This window comes from Empidonax traillii, unplaced genomic scaffold (assembly GCF_003031625.1).
Source record: "Empidonax traillii isolate 1590-97213 ecotype Southwest subspecies unplaced genomic scaffold, ASM303162v1 scaffold1014:size492293, whole genome shotgun sequence".
NCBI lineage: Eukaryota > Metazoa > Chordata > Aves > Passeriformes > Tyrannidae > Empidonax > Empidonax traillii.
In genome coordinates this window covers 301,292-314,923 of record NW_020956207.1, presented here as the reverse complement: position 1 = coordinate 314,923, position 13,632 = coordinate 301,292, and the positions used below count along the sequence as shown (strand labels likewise).

Here is a 13,632-nt window from a genome sequence, read left to right as displayed (position 1 = left end):
AGCCAAATTTCTGATACATTACTTATAAAATGCCTGATCTAAATGTCACCTTCCACAGACACGTCTGGGACATTGCCCAGGTCTGTGCAGAGGCAAGAAAAGCACAGCCCGAGCAGCACGAAGTGCTGGCTTCCATCTCCTGGAATAACAGCTGGGGAGCAGCCCCAGGGGCAGTGAGCCACTGCCCAGTGCCAAGGCAGCAGACTCGAGTGGTCCCAGTCTTCTTACTGAGCAGGGTTAGAGCAGCAGCAGCCACCTTGCGAGGCTCACCCTCCAGTAAAGGGTATCTCAAGTCTTTCTACACCACGGATCCACTCCACCCCGTGTGCCACAGCAGCACAGCCGAAGGAGCCACGCTGGAGCCAGGGACTCTGAGCACCCTGAGCTTACCAGGGAGCAGCCTGGGGTTGTTTGTGCAGAGCATTTGGCGACAGGCTCTCCAGTCTCAAACGTGAAACATGTTGAACTGACACTAAAGCGGAATTAAGTGCCAAAGCATTTGCTGCTTCTACAATTACACTCCGGAGCGCTTTGGTGCTCCTGCTCTCCTTTTTATGACCCAACTTGGTCTTATTGTAGTTTGGCTTTCTCGTTTTAAGTTCTCCAAATGGAAAGGATCAAAGAGCTCTTTGTTGTCGTAGCAGGAGCGCTCCTCGGAGCGAGGCATTCCTGCCACGAACAGCTTGCTGCTCAGGGGGAATTCGCGGCAGCCTCTGTGCCACCAGCCGGAGCCAAAGCATTAGCAGGTGCAGCAGCCGCCTCCGCCTTCCCCCATTAGCCTGCCACACTAAGCCACCTGAGCAGCTTTTTATGGGAAAGGGAGGCCAGGGCAGGTTTTCTCATTTATGCTTCACAAATCTGGCTCAGTGGGCACCGGCAAATCCAAACTTCACTCGGCTTTTACTCGGCAACAATGAGCTCGCGCAAGCGGCTCGGGTAACACCACGGTGCGGGGAGAGATGCCCCCGAGACTGAAAGGTTCCTCTGTTTGCAAAGATCAGGGCACGAATTAAGCCCTGCGAGCGATGCTGTGCTAAGCTGTTGTTAGCTAAGCTTGTGTTAAAACACTTCCCCCCTCCTCAAACGCTGCTGCAATTAGGAGCTCTCCGGGTAAGCCACTGAAGGCACTGGTGATGGGCTGCAAATGATAACAAACACCAAACTCCACGAAACACGGCTGTGACAAACCCAGGAATGCCGGCTTGGCACAGGGCACAGCGAGACTCAACCCCTCAAGTGAGAAGGGGATGAGTCTCTGTCTAATTATCACCCTTCTGCCAGCGCAGCCCTCAGGCTCGAAAACTGTCAAACTGTGGTGATACCAGCCCTGCATACAAGGGAGAGCATCTATCCCTGCAAGGGAAGCACCCCCTCCTCCCAAAAATCCTGGAGCAGGAAAGTTACCGCTCAGGCAAAAGGTTTCCAAAAGCTGCACACACCGAGGCTTTTTCAAAGAAAACCCCTGAAAACAGACCTTTCCTGCATCCATCCTTCCCTCCTCTTCCATAGACAGACAGACAGACAGACAGACAGACAGAGGGGGTTCCCAAGCAGTGGCACCCCATCGTGCTGGATTTCATGCCACCCCCGGGTGTGAGGCACACCCACTGAGCTCAGCAATCATTCCAAAGGGCTGCTGAAAATTTCCTTCAAACGCTGGCACTGTTCAATTCACACAGTGCATTATATGGGAGAAATCCTGCCCTGTATTTCCTACATTTCATAGCAGTGACAGTGGGGAAAAGGCTTGGGTATTCAGGAGAAATACTGCTCGGCAGTTCTAGTGAGCCACTCCTGAAGCATCCCCAGCTGAGGACCAAGGGCTGGTGCCCCCAGAATCACTGATAACCCCTAAAAGCCCCAGAGCTGTTTACCCAGCACATGCCCAGTGACATATGGTTTTCAGGAAGCATGTTCCTCCTCTGTGGTTTTGCACAAGCTCAGCTTGTCAGACAGGCAACACTCGGGCTCCTCCAGATCCACTCCACGTGGCTTGGAAAATCCCGAGTGGAAGGAGGCAATGCAGGAGCTGTGTTAATGCCACAGCTCTTAGCACTGCCCCCTCTCCCCCTTCACTCACACACACACCCCTTTTAAAGGCAGGTCAGAAAACATGATGCTGAGGTGGGTAGAGCAGCTGCCAGAGCTCCCCAGCAGCGCTGGGGGGGGACAGAACCTCCTCACCACACGGGAGATCTGAGTGCTCAGTCACCCGCGTGCACTTTATGAGCATTACAAGGACAGATCCATCACCAGCATCCTGATGCTCAGTATCCTGGATTTATGACAAGGCATCCTGACCACAGAGACACCTCTTGACCCAAATGCACATTCCTGCTCCTAGAGCGGGCTGTAAATCAGGGAAGCCGCATCCATAACTGCCAAGAGTCACTCAGCTTCCTCCAGCTCCCTGCCCTCTGAACCTGCACAATCCTCCGAGGAAAATACTTAGGAGTCATGATGGGCAGTTCAATAAAAGTGTCTGCCGGCGCAGCAGAGAGGTTAATTATGTATACAGGACATCTAAGTGCACTCACGAGGCAGGGGCAGTAACACAAAACCCGTGTGGAGGAGATGCTGCGATGAGAGGGCACCGCTCCGTCCAGGGTCCCCGTCCAAAGCAGCACTGCCCCATTTGCCCCACCTGCCCACACACACCGGGCACACCCTTCCCTCCTGACAGCAGGTGAAAACAGGCACGGTCCTGCATGCCTAGGACAGGACACCCAGGCTTGGCAGAGCCCTGTCCCTGTCCGTGCCAGACACAAGCTGCAGGAACCAAGGAAGGAAGAAAACAGTTTAAAGTTTTTTTTCTTTCCTTCTACCTTTCATTCCAAAATCCCACTTTTATAACTAAGTTCAGTAACCCTCAGTTTGCCGTGGAAGAGCGTTCTGACGCAGGATAAACATGAGGACGCGGAGATGAAAGGAGTCTCTGTAGGGATGAACCAAGCAAGGCTGAGGTTACACCAGGACATGCCTCCTAACCTGCTCCTTCTGTCACAGCCACATTTCCTGCCAACAGTGCAGCAGGGTGGCCATATCCGGAATTAGGGCAAACTGGGTCGGCTTCACCTGGAAAGAGGTACATTTGGTTGAGAGACTTTCCTCACTGCATCTCAGAGAACTGCAAAGACTTTAATATTAATGATGAGAAACGCCAACCACTTATTTAAATAAGCTTCATTGAACCAAAAGAAATTTCAGGAAAACTTAAAAAAGTCAAAACTGAGGATTTCCTGCAGTAGAAAACTACTGCACTTCAGGAGATCTGAAACCACAGGCAGGTTTCAGATGTTGATATCTGAGCAGATCTATGGCATCTATCATTACCTGCCCCTCCTTGGTCCAGTTACATGTGTGCTGGGAGGTGCTACATGTCATCAGAGCTGGGAAGGTGTTTTTGCCCATCTGGACAAACCACAGCCTGCTGCTTAAGTGCTCTGCTGGGGTTTGCTGAGGTTTCTTTCCCAGCAGTCATTTTCAGGCCAGTCCTGAATTTTCTATAAAAGCCATCCAAGAGCAGCAGCATATTTTGTGTAGGTCTGAATTCAATATACAGTTGTAGCAAGGTGGGGGTCAGCCTCTTCTCCCAGCTAACAAGGGACAAGAAAAGAAGAAATGGCCTCAACTTGTTCAGGTTGAACATCAGAAGGAATTTGTTAAACCTTGGCAGGGGCTGCCCAGGGAGGTTTGGAGTGCCCAGCCCTGGAGGTGTCCAAGGCAGGCCTGGCCGTGGCACTCAGTGCTCTGGGCTGGGCACAGGGTGGGGATGGGGCACAGGGGGTCCATGGTCTTGCAGGTCTTTTCCAATCCAATTGATTCCGTGATTCTGTGATATGGGAGTTAGGCCACTACCGGAATTCTTTTTTTTTAATTGTTTAAAACACCAAGTCTAGAACATGAGTGGAACAGGATAATGGGACTAGAACAGTTGTTGACCCCATAGCAGGCCCTGGATTGATCCCAGATTTATCCACATTAAACACGCACAGTGACTTTATAAGTTATCATTTCCAGTGAATGCAATCTCATCCAGCCAACATTTCAGTAGTGACACTGGCTTCCCTGGGACAAGTTTAGATCAGTGGAATTTAGAACAAAGAAAGGTCATTGATTGTCTGCAGGATGGCATTAGTTCTCTTCATGTCAAGTTATATTACTAAGAAAAGAGATGAATCCATGATCAAATAAAGTGCCATCCATAAAAATCGATCATCCAGAATTGTTCCAGCCTGTGAATGACCAACTTCCATCTGCACACAACAAATGCAAGGCTTGAGACTTGTCCTCCCTTAGGAAAGCTTAGTATCTTCCGGGATCCAAAAGACAATGTGAGAAAATCTCAAGAATAAAAATGTATTTGAGCAAGATCTACTTTTTTTTTTTGACAAAATAGGTTTTTAACAACCACATCAAATGGACTATTGTTGGAGTACAGGTTTTATTCTCCACTTCAAAATTAGCCTCTGTTTTCTCACTTCATCTCCAAAAACAAACTGTGAGACAAGTAGAAACAATCCCTGAAGAGCAGGACCCACCTGAATGTGATCTCAGCTGCATCCACATGAGGAAGACAAGGCTACACTGCTTTATTCCTTCTTGCAAGTTAAATACATCAGTGTATTTGCTAAGTGACACTTAGCAGAAACATCACCCTCAGCTTGGAAATGCTCAACACCAACAGAAAATGGTGTCTGGGAGATGAGATGCTCTGAGGAAAGCAATTAAATTCCACTTGATAATTGTCAGCACACCCTCTCCACCCAGAGAGGGTGAGGCATGACCAGGGCTCAGGGATCCCCATCAGTAATTTTAATTAACATTTAACCCTAGGGAACTGAAATATTCCAACATGACACACAGCTGCAGCCACCAAGGAACACAGGGGACGGGATGTTAGCAGCTTTATGGTGACACTTGCTCCCTCAGCACAGAAAGGATTAAATTAAATTATCATGCAGCTTTCAAGAAGATGGCATTTCTTCCCTGGAAGGGGACACAGAGCTTCCAGCCATGGGATAAGGAAAAAATTTAGAAGTCAAGCTTACAGGTTTGGTCTGCAAAGTGAACCTTGACTTCGCAAAGCTCAATCTGAGAGAAAACGGGGGCTTCTTAGGAATACCCCGAGGAAAAGATGGCATTTCCTAAGGAGAAATCACACAGCTCTCTGTCCAGACACAGCCTGGACACACAGGGCCAACACTCACAACCTCCAGCAGAAAAATAACACAATGAAGAAGTTTGATTTTTTTTTTTTTTTTAATAAAAGGACCTGTTGCTTTATTTCAGATCAAACACTTAAAGCATTATGGCAGTGCTAAGAAGCTGAAGTTAACTGGAAATGTTCACAGATGGCTAAAACATGACTATGAGGACCTCTTGACCGTGTGGCTTGGCCCATGAAAACAAGAGTAAAGCATCGGCCCCACCTCAGATGTCTCCACGACCACCCAAGGCAGCCCCAATCACAGGACTCACAGCAGGCACAGCTCCTCCATCCACTGTGGGGATAAAGCCAGACCTTCTCCTCTACCCACTGTGTGGTTAATGCCAGACCTCCCAGCCTTGCTCATCTCAAGAGGATCAGCATCCATTTGGGGTGCTTAGAAAACTGCAAGGACCGAAGGCAGCACTTAGCACAGACCCAAAATATTCACATTACTCTCACAAGATGACAGGGCATGTCCAACCAGCACCTGTCAGTGTTCTGACTGGCAAAGTTCCTAAGCACAAACCCAACCCCAGCAGCACACTGTAGGCATAAATGTACCTCATGTGCTCCATTTATGAAACCCGTGACATAAATGCATCAGAACACGCAGATAAAAATGCAAAAACAGCATGGACAAAGGATCAGCAAAAGGAAGGCACTTATGGGGACATAAGCCTCTCTCCCCATCCCCATCAGTGCCATGAACACCACAGCCTGCTGGCTCACACAGCCTTCAGGGCTTTGGCATCCAGAATTCCCCAGCCACCCCAATTCTCTCCAAGAACTCTCCCATCACTCCTTCCCAAGGCTTGCAGCTGTTCAGTGGTTATCAGCATCCTGCAAATGCTCTCTGTCTTCTGCACAAGGAGCTTCCAAGTGACCTCTGCTTTCCCCACGATACCAAGATCAGTCACCTGCTGTCCCCACTGCTACAACCCAACTTTCCACAAAACTCATCACCCACAGTCGCATCATTTCCCCCTCCCCTTCCCACCTCCACAAAAACTCCTGTAAACAAGTCATCACAAACACAGAACCAGGACAAGGCACATTTTTGTGACAAATATTAATGCTGCAAAGGTCCAGGGAGTGTGCTCAAACTCCCACCACTCTGAAGGGAACTGCTGTAGCACTGGAGCCCATCCCTTTCTGTGCCACAGCACAGTAGAATGAACACTGGAACACAGTTTCACTGGGCTCAGTCATAAGTGGCTTCTTGGGAATCATTACAGGGAATCACAGAATATTGTGAGCTGGAAGGGACCCACAAGGATCATCGAGTCCAGCTCCCAAGTGAACAGCACACATGGGGATCGAACCCACAGTGTTGGTGTTACAAGCACCAGGCTCTAACGTGGTTGTGCCATCCAGAGTCAGGATTCCTGGGAAAGCTGCCTGGCACTGCTCAAGAGCAGGAGCTATTCCAGTGGGGCTACTGCTCCCCAGCTGTGTAAAGCCAGCACAGCCACACCCTCCTCAGGCAGTGACACCTCATCCCTGTGCCTACAGCAGAGCCACCACAGCCCCCTGGGGAAGGAGCACAGTGGGGTCTGGCCAGCCCTGAGAACGTTACACCTCTGACAAATTATTATGAGACGGCGTGATAACAACATCCCTATCACAATGTCCATAACATCCAACAGCCCCTCCTTGGGGAACTCCTCTGACACATTTCTGGCACTGTAAAGATCTGAAACTGCAACAAATGAACCAGATGATACAAATTCCATCACATCTAGCATCCACAGAAGCTTGAATGCAATGCTTCAGGTCAGCCAGTAATGGGAAAGGAGCAGCTGTGGAAGGCTGAAGTGCTACCCAAAGCCTCATCATCAGAGAATCACAGAATACAGAGCTGGAAGGGACCTATAAGGATCATCAAAGTCCAACCCCTGGCCCTGCCCTGCCCAACCCCAAGACTCACACCATGTACCTGAGAGTGTTGTCCAAACCCTCCTGCAGCTCTGGCAGCCTTGGGGCTGTGCCCACTGCCCTGGGGAGCCTGTTCAGTGCCAACCACCCTCTGGGGGAAGAACCTTCTGCTGAGATCCAACCTGAGCCTGCCCTGACACAGCTCCAGCCATTCCCTCAAGTCTTGCCACTGGTCACAAAGGTGAAGAGATCAGTCCTGCCCCTCTGCTTCCCCTTGGGAGGATGTTGAAGACCCCAATAAGGTCTCCCCTCAGTCTCCTCTTCTGCAGCTGAACACACCAAGTGCCCTCAGTGTCCTCACACGCCTTCAAATCCAGGCCCTTCCCCATCCTCGTGGCCTCCTTTGGACACTCTCCAATGGCTCAATCTCTCCCTTCCATTGTGTCCCCCCAAACTGCCCCAACGTTGAGGTGAGGCCGCCCCAGGGCAGAGCAGAGCGGGACAATCCCCTCCCTGCTGCCCCCAGGACAGGGATGTCCCTCCTGGCTGCCAGGACACTGCTGACTCAGGGACAACTGGCACCCACCAGGGCCCTTTCCAGGAGCTGGAGCTGCTCTCCAGCCTCTTGATGATGTCTGGGGAGTTGAATGGAAGAGAAGAATTGCTGATTTTAGCTTCCACTTCTGCTTTTAATTTCATGAGAATCTCAGCTTCTATGTTTTCAGAAAAATAATTCAAATTTTTTTCCATGGGTTGCAGGAAAAAAACCTGATCAGGTGAATGCAGAAGATTCTAATGGCTCATCCAAAAGAAAAGTGGTTGTGTCATCTCATTGCTTTTAAGACCTTTGCAATCTTTCAGGCCCTGATTCCAGATTTTTGGACACTTGAGACTGATTTCAAATCAGGTCCCCCTGCTCAAAGTATGGCAGGGACCAAGACTGCTTGGCTTCAGATTCCACCAAAGAATTTTATTTAGATGACTTAAACTAAAACAAACTCACAGGGGAGCGAAAGCCTGGGAACAACTCACTTCAAAAAAGGACCAACCCCCCATATGAAGAACCAGACTGCAGTTCAAAACAAGATCTGAGTGAGATCCAGCAAAAGCCATGTCAAGTTTTGCTTTCAAATGAGATGCCAAGCCAGAATAGTTTATGGCTGAACATGTCACAGAGAGATCCACAAAACGCACTATTAAACCCGACACCCCACCAATTCTGGTCATGTTTATGTTGCAAATTCAGCATTCAGCTCCAGAAATTGTTAGGTTTTACAAGCCCCTTTCAAGCAACCTGAATACTGTGCAACTCGGGGGGGGAAAAAAAAATCTGGATAAGCATCAAACCCCCGGGAAACTCAAGAGTTCTGCCCCAAATCCAAGACGCAGTGAGGTGTGGTTTCAAACATCCAAGCTCAGGAGGGCAAACACCTCATCCACTGCATCAGAGTTCCAAACTGCAAAGCCCGGCGTGCCCCTGCCCTCGCCACACACCTCCCAGCAGCTCTGCAGCACAGCTGGCTGCCAGGACAGCCCTGGCACACTGCACCCTGTCATGCAGGACTGGGGCATGTAAAGGCCATAGGGCTCAGAGCTCATCCCTACCTCTCCTTGCCTCAGCCCCCTGGCTCTGGCTCCCCACCAGCAGCTTTTCAAACAGTTTTAACCTCAGCCTTGACCAAAGCCAACAGATTGAAAAAGCTGCTCCAGGTACACCAGTGAGGCTTTGGAGAATCACCTGGTCTCTCCCACCCAGGGAAGTGTCCTTGTCCTACAAAGGGTGGCTCCCTGGAGTTCGTGTAACACAACACATGCCCTCTCCCCTGAGGCCAGAGGGGTTACCAAGGGCCAAGAGCACATTCAGGGGCCACAGCGGGCACCTTCACTCCTTGATGCTGGCAGAATGTTTTAGCCAACCTTCCTGACTAAACACACACATGCCTCAAAAAAAACCCCCTATTTTAAAGCTGTAATGTAAACAACCCCAAATTATTACTATCCCCTAAAGGCTACTGCTGGCAGGCATCAGTGATAAAGCTCTGCCAGAGCAGTCTGGCATCTAGCAACAATTTGTTTGTTGTCCTGCAAAAATACAGAGAGCCTTGCCATATGGTATTAGCAACTTTCTGGTAACATTAAGAAATACACTGGCTTAGAAAGCAGTTATCACACCAGAAGAAATCTTATGTCTGAGAGGCAGGTCTCTGCTGTAAGTGGCACCAGCACAGTGGTGCTGGTCAGGGAGAGGTGGCCAGCACAGCCATGCCACCTCCAGCCCCCAGCACCAGTGACATGCCCCTGGCAATGCCACGCTTTGGCTGGCACAGGAGCTGGACCGTGCTTGAGGGCACAAGCTCAGCACTGCTCGTCAGTGCTTCGTGAGCACTGGGAGGGTTCCAGCGCTGCAGACGTGGCATCAGCAAAGCTGCCCCCAGAAGGCACCCAAATTACCTGTCACCAGGCTGAAGCACTGCCTCAGCCATCCAACTGGCCATGGCTTCCTACCTTTCACCAAACACCTTTTCCCCACTGTTCATATTAAGCTCAGAGAAGAATTCTTTAACAAAAATAATGCACATACACGACAATGATTTTGGGAGTTCGTGGACACCAGGTCACTGGGGATTTTTGAAAGAAAACCTAAAGAGAGATGGTGGAAGTCAGCATGTGGAAACCACCTATTTTATAGGATCTCATGCTCTCAGGCCCCAATTCTCAGGTGCAGGACTGATGCAATGAGCAGGTAGTTCTCTCAGGATACAACTTTAGTGCGCTCACTTTCTGTACAGCTGGCAGGGATGATCTGTGATAGACCTCATTCTTTTAGTTTTCTAACTCTACTCCTATTTCTGGAGTTTTCTCTGTAGCCACATCCCACCTCAGAAGAAGAACTCATCCACTTTTCCAGCATTGGCTGCAGAGTTACAGTATCGAGACTACAGCCACACCACATGGAGCAGCATTCCATGGAGCACAGCACACCACATTGCATTCTGAGTCCCATCCCACTAAGGAGATGGGTTCCAGCACCACCACCTGCTTCTCCTTCCTGGAATAGCTCAAGGAGTCAATGCACTGAGAGATAGAGCTGTTCTCAAAATGAAGCCAACAGGGAACAATATTGCTGCTGGATGTGGGAAAGACGTAATCCATCTAATGCCATGGAAGAACATTAGTGGGATTGCTTGGAGCATCTTCTGAAGACACTTCTGGATTGAATCAAATTTGTGCTTAGCTCTTTCCCTATTCTTCTCAAATCTTCTGCAGTCCTTCCAGCCATTACTTGTCTCCCCTGCTTCTGCATCTTGCTCTGAAAAGTGATGTCTCCCTTGCCAGGGTCTGCAATAGCACCCTCACCTCCCACATGGCAGCTCTGCAGGAAGCCAACTCCATTCCACCCTGCCCTTGGTCAGCCCAGAAAAAACAGGGCTGGTCTCTCCTTTCCCTTTATAGGTGGGAGTGTAAACCCCCCTCCTTAGGGCTGCCTGCCTTGGCCTGAGTGCTGGTGTCGACCAGACTGCCTGACTCCACGGGCAGATGGCAGAGAATTCCACAGGGAATTCCCTGGAAACAGTGCCTGGGGGTCAGGAGATGCTCTGCTCACCAGGTAGCAGCCCTAGCAGTGCCTAAAGGAGGGGCAGGGCTCTGGTCATCACATAATGGTGCTGACAGATCCAGTTCAAGCTTTACAGAGCCCCCTGACTCCCTGCAAATGCTCTGCCATGAGAGGACTGGGAGAGGGCAGGGAAAGGCAACCTCTGCAGCATCCTGCCATTCCAGGGAGCTTGGATTTGCTGTAAGGACAGGCTCAGCAAGAGCACTCAGAGGTGGCCAAGGCCACTTCACAGCCACCTGCTCACACCTGGGCTGGTATTCCTTGCTCCTGGAGACTTCAAAGACTCACCTTTGACAGCCTTCAACAAACATGAAATCTCCACCTTACTGATGGCCTTATCTCAGTGCAGGAGATAACAAACTGAGGTAGAGAGAAAAAACACAGAAGGGCTCCCCTGGAGAACCAACAGTTAGAAACTCAGAGCTCCTCCAAAGGGACCATCAGCTCCTCTTTCCCCACAGCACTGAATTACTGCCAATATTCAGAGTTCTTGTGTTCTAGATGACCAGTCACCTCATGCCTTGTTACAAGTGGACAAGTCACATCGTGCCTTTCCTTGGAAGAAGAGCTGGACCTTTCAGAGTCCTCTTCTTCCCTGTGTCTGTTAGAAGCCTGAGATAAACAGGTTAATAATTTTTAAAAAGACAAAAAAGTTGCACAGAAAAGCACCAAGCACTCTTCTTCTGAGTTTTCATATTTTAATTCCTCTCCTAGTAATATAAATCCACCATAAAGCCTGAAGAAGAGAAGGTTGTAGGGAGAACTTACTGCAGCTTTTCTGTACTTAAAGGAGGTTAAAAAAAGATGGGGACAAACCTTTTAGCGTGATGTAATGGTTTTAAACTAAAAGAGGATAAATTTATACTTGATGAAAGATTGAAAATTCTTTTCTGTGAGGGCACTGGCACAGGCTGCCCAGAGAAGTTGTGGCTGCCCCATTCCTAGAAACATTCAAGGCCAGGTTGGATGGGGCTTAGAGCAGTCTGGTCTAGAGGAAGGTGTTCTTGTTCACAGCAGAGGGTTGGAACAAGATGGTCTTGAAGGTCCCTTCCAACCTAAACCATTCTGTGATTCTACGATAAACTTCAGTGGTCCACAGAAAACTTCAGCAAGACCAGAAAACTCAGGACCTACAACTTTTCTGTGTGGACACACAGAGGCACCAAAAACCCACAAGCAAAAAAACCCCAAACAACACATGGTCAGAAGTAAAAAAGTTAATGTTTCTTGATCCTTCTTCAACATAACACCAAGAATCCACAAAGAAACACAATACAATTTGTTTTTTCTGAGTACTGGTCACCTTTGACAGAGAAGTCACCCCTATACAACACCTGCCCTGTCTCCAGTTTTCATCAGCAACACGTAGAGCCTCAGTGGCCTCAGCAGCTGCACATGTTACTGTGAAGTCAGAAGTTCTGCCCAAAACAACTCCAAGCCCTTTGGTCAACACTGGCCATGAACACACACGTGGCAACATCCAAGCGAGGGAGAAAACACGAGGCTTGGGGATCCTGAGAAGGCTCCATCAGGTGGTCTCTGCTCAGAAATGCTGGTGTAGGTGCAGTTATATATCCAGATGCAAAGGCAGGGAACAAGCCCTGTCCACCTCTGGAGCTCTTGCGTTCACCACCAGCTCTAGCCGAGAACATCAACAACCTGCTCCGGACCGTAAGACACTTTCTAAGTGATCATGGGACATAAAAGAGCCTAAATTCAAAGCAGGTTTTCAACTGAGGGGGGAGGACTCAAAACTGCTGACTGAGGAGCAGAACAAAGCCAGATGGCATGTGCTGGTATTGCTGGGGATTATGCCGTGTAAGGCAATAGGAAATGAGTGGAGGTAAAGACCCAGTTTGGTCCCACAGCTCCTCTCTGGCCAAACATACCGGGACAACTGTGAAACAATCAGTTTATGGCTTTCATTCCCCTCCACCCCCAGACTGAACTTAAATATTTGTATAAGCCCAGGCATAACTTTTATCTGATGTTTTCCTTGGGGTTTACTAGCTGTTTAGAGCATTCAAGCTAAAAAGCATTCCCTCAAACTCCTGCCACAAAGAGAGCTGAAACTATGATGCTAATTAAAACCACACTCTTTGGTATCAAGAAGACATGCTATTATTTTCTTTTTTTTTTTTTTTTTGCTCATGGAGAAGCTGTTAATATGGGCAACACGTCTGAAACATTTTCTTTCCAAAGGCCATGTCCCATACCCCCTCTGGCTCAGGTTGGCTGGTTTGGGAACTTGTCAGCAGGCTGGGGTGGGAAGGCTCATATTTACAAGAATAGACTCATTTATTTTCTCTAACTAACCATTTGCCAGCTCAATGCTATGAAAAGCACATCAGGGGGAAGAAAAAGGGTTCGTGGTGTGTGAAAAGTGACGAGCTAAAGAACTGTCCTGCCTTGGCACCCAGTGGGCAAAATCAAGGGATGAGTCTTAAATACATGCTATATGCAAATATAATGTATGTTTTCAAAAACAGGTGCTGACTTTGCCAGGATGCTCCTGGGCACTTAGCACAGAGCAGGAGAGGTTGTGGGCTGCACAGTGTGCCATTCCTGATCCACCTGGGGAAAGGTCTACTAAAGAAAAAGGTAAGATTTTGTGCTCCTTTTACCCTGTCTAATTTGAGTGCTTCAAAGCTCTCCATAACTGTGGTATCAGCACCTCCTAAACATTAACAAAATCATCCTTATAACACTGCAGGGAAAAATGGTATCACCCCATTTAAAGGATGGAAAATTAGAGCAAAAAAAAAGAAATCAAAGTCAGGTTTGTGTCCAACGCAACCTTTGAAAGCATCCAGTGAGTATCCTGAGAGGCTAAATCTGGTTAAAACAATGAAGCCTGGACAGAACATCCACACTGCTCCCAAGGAACACCCAAGTGGGAGGAAGGGGGGATTGCTGGGGAAGGCAGTGT

The 13,632-nt window shown here is 48.9% G+C and overlaps 1 protein-coding gene across 1 annotated transcript in view; it reads right to left on the bottom strand.

The window, feature by feature from the left end:
- The window catches only part of LOC114068195 (fibroblast growth factor 18), a 45,847-nt gene that overhangs the window by 5,120 nt on the left and 27,095 nt on the right, over positions 1–13,632 (bottom strand). The window lies entirely within an intron of this gene.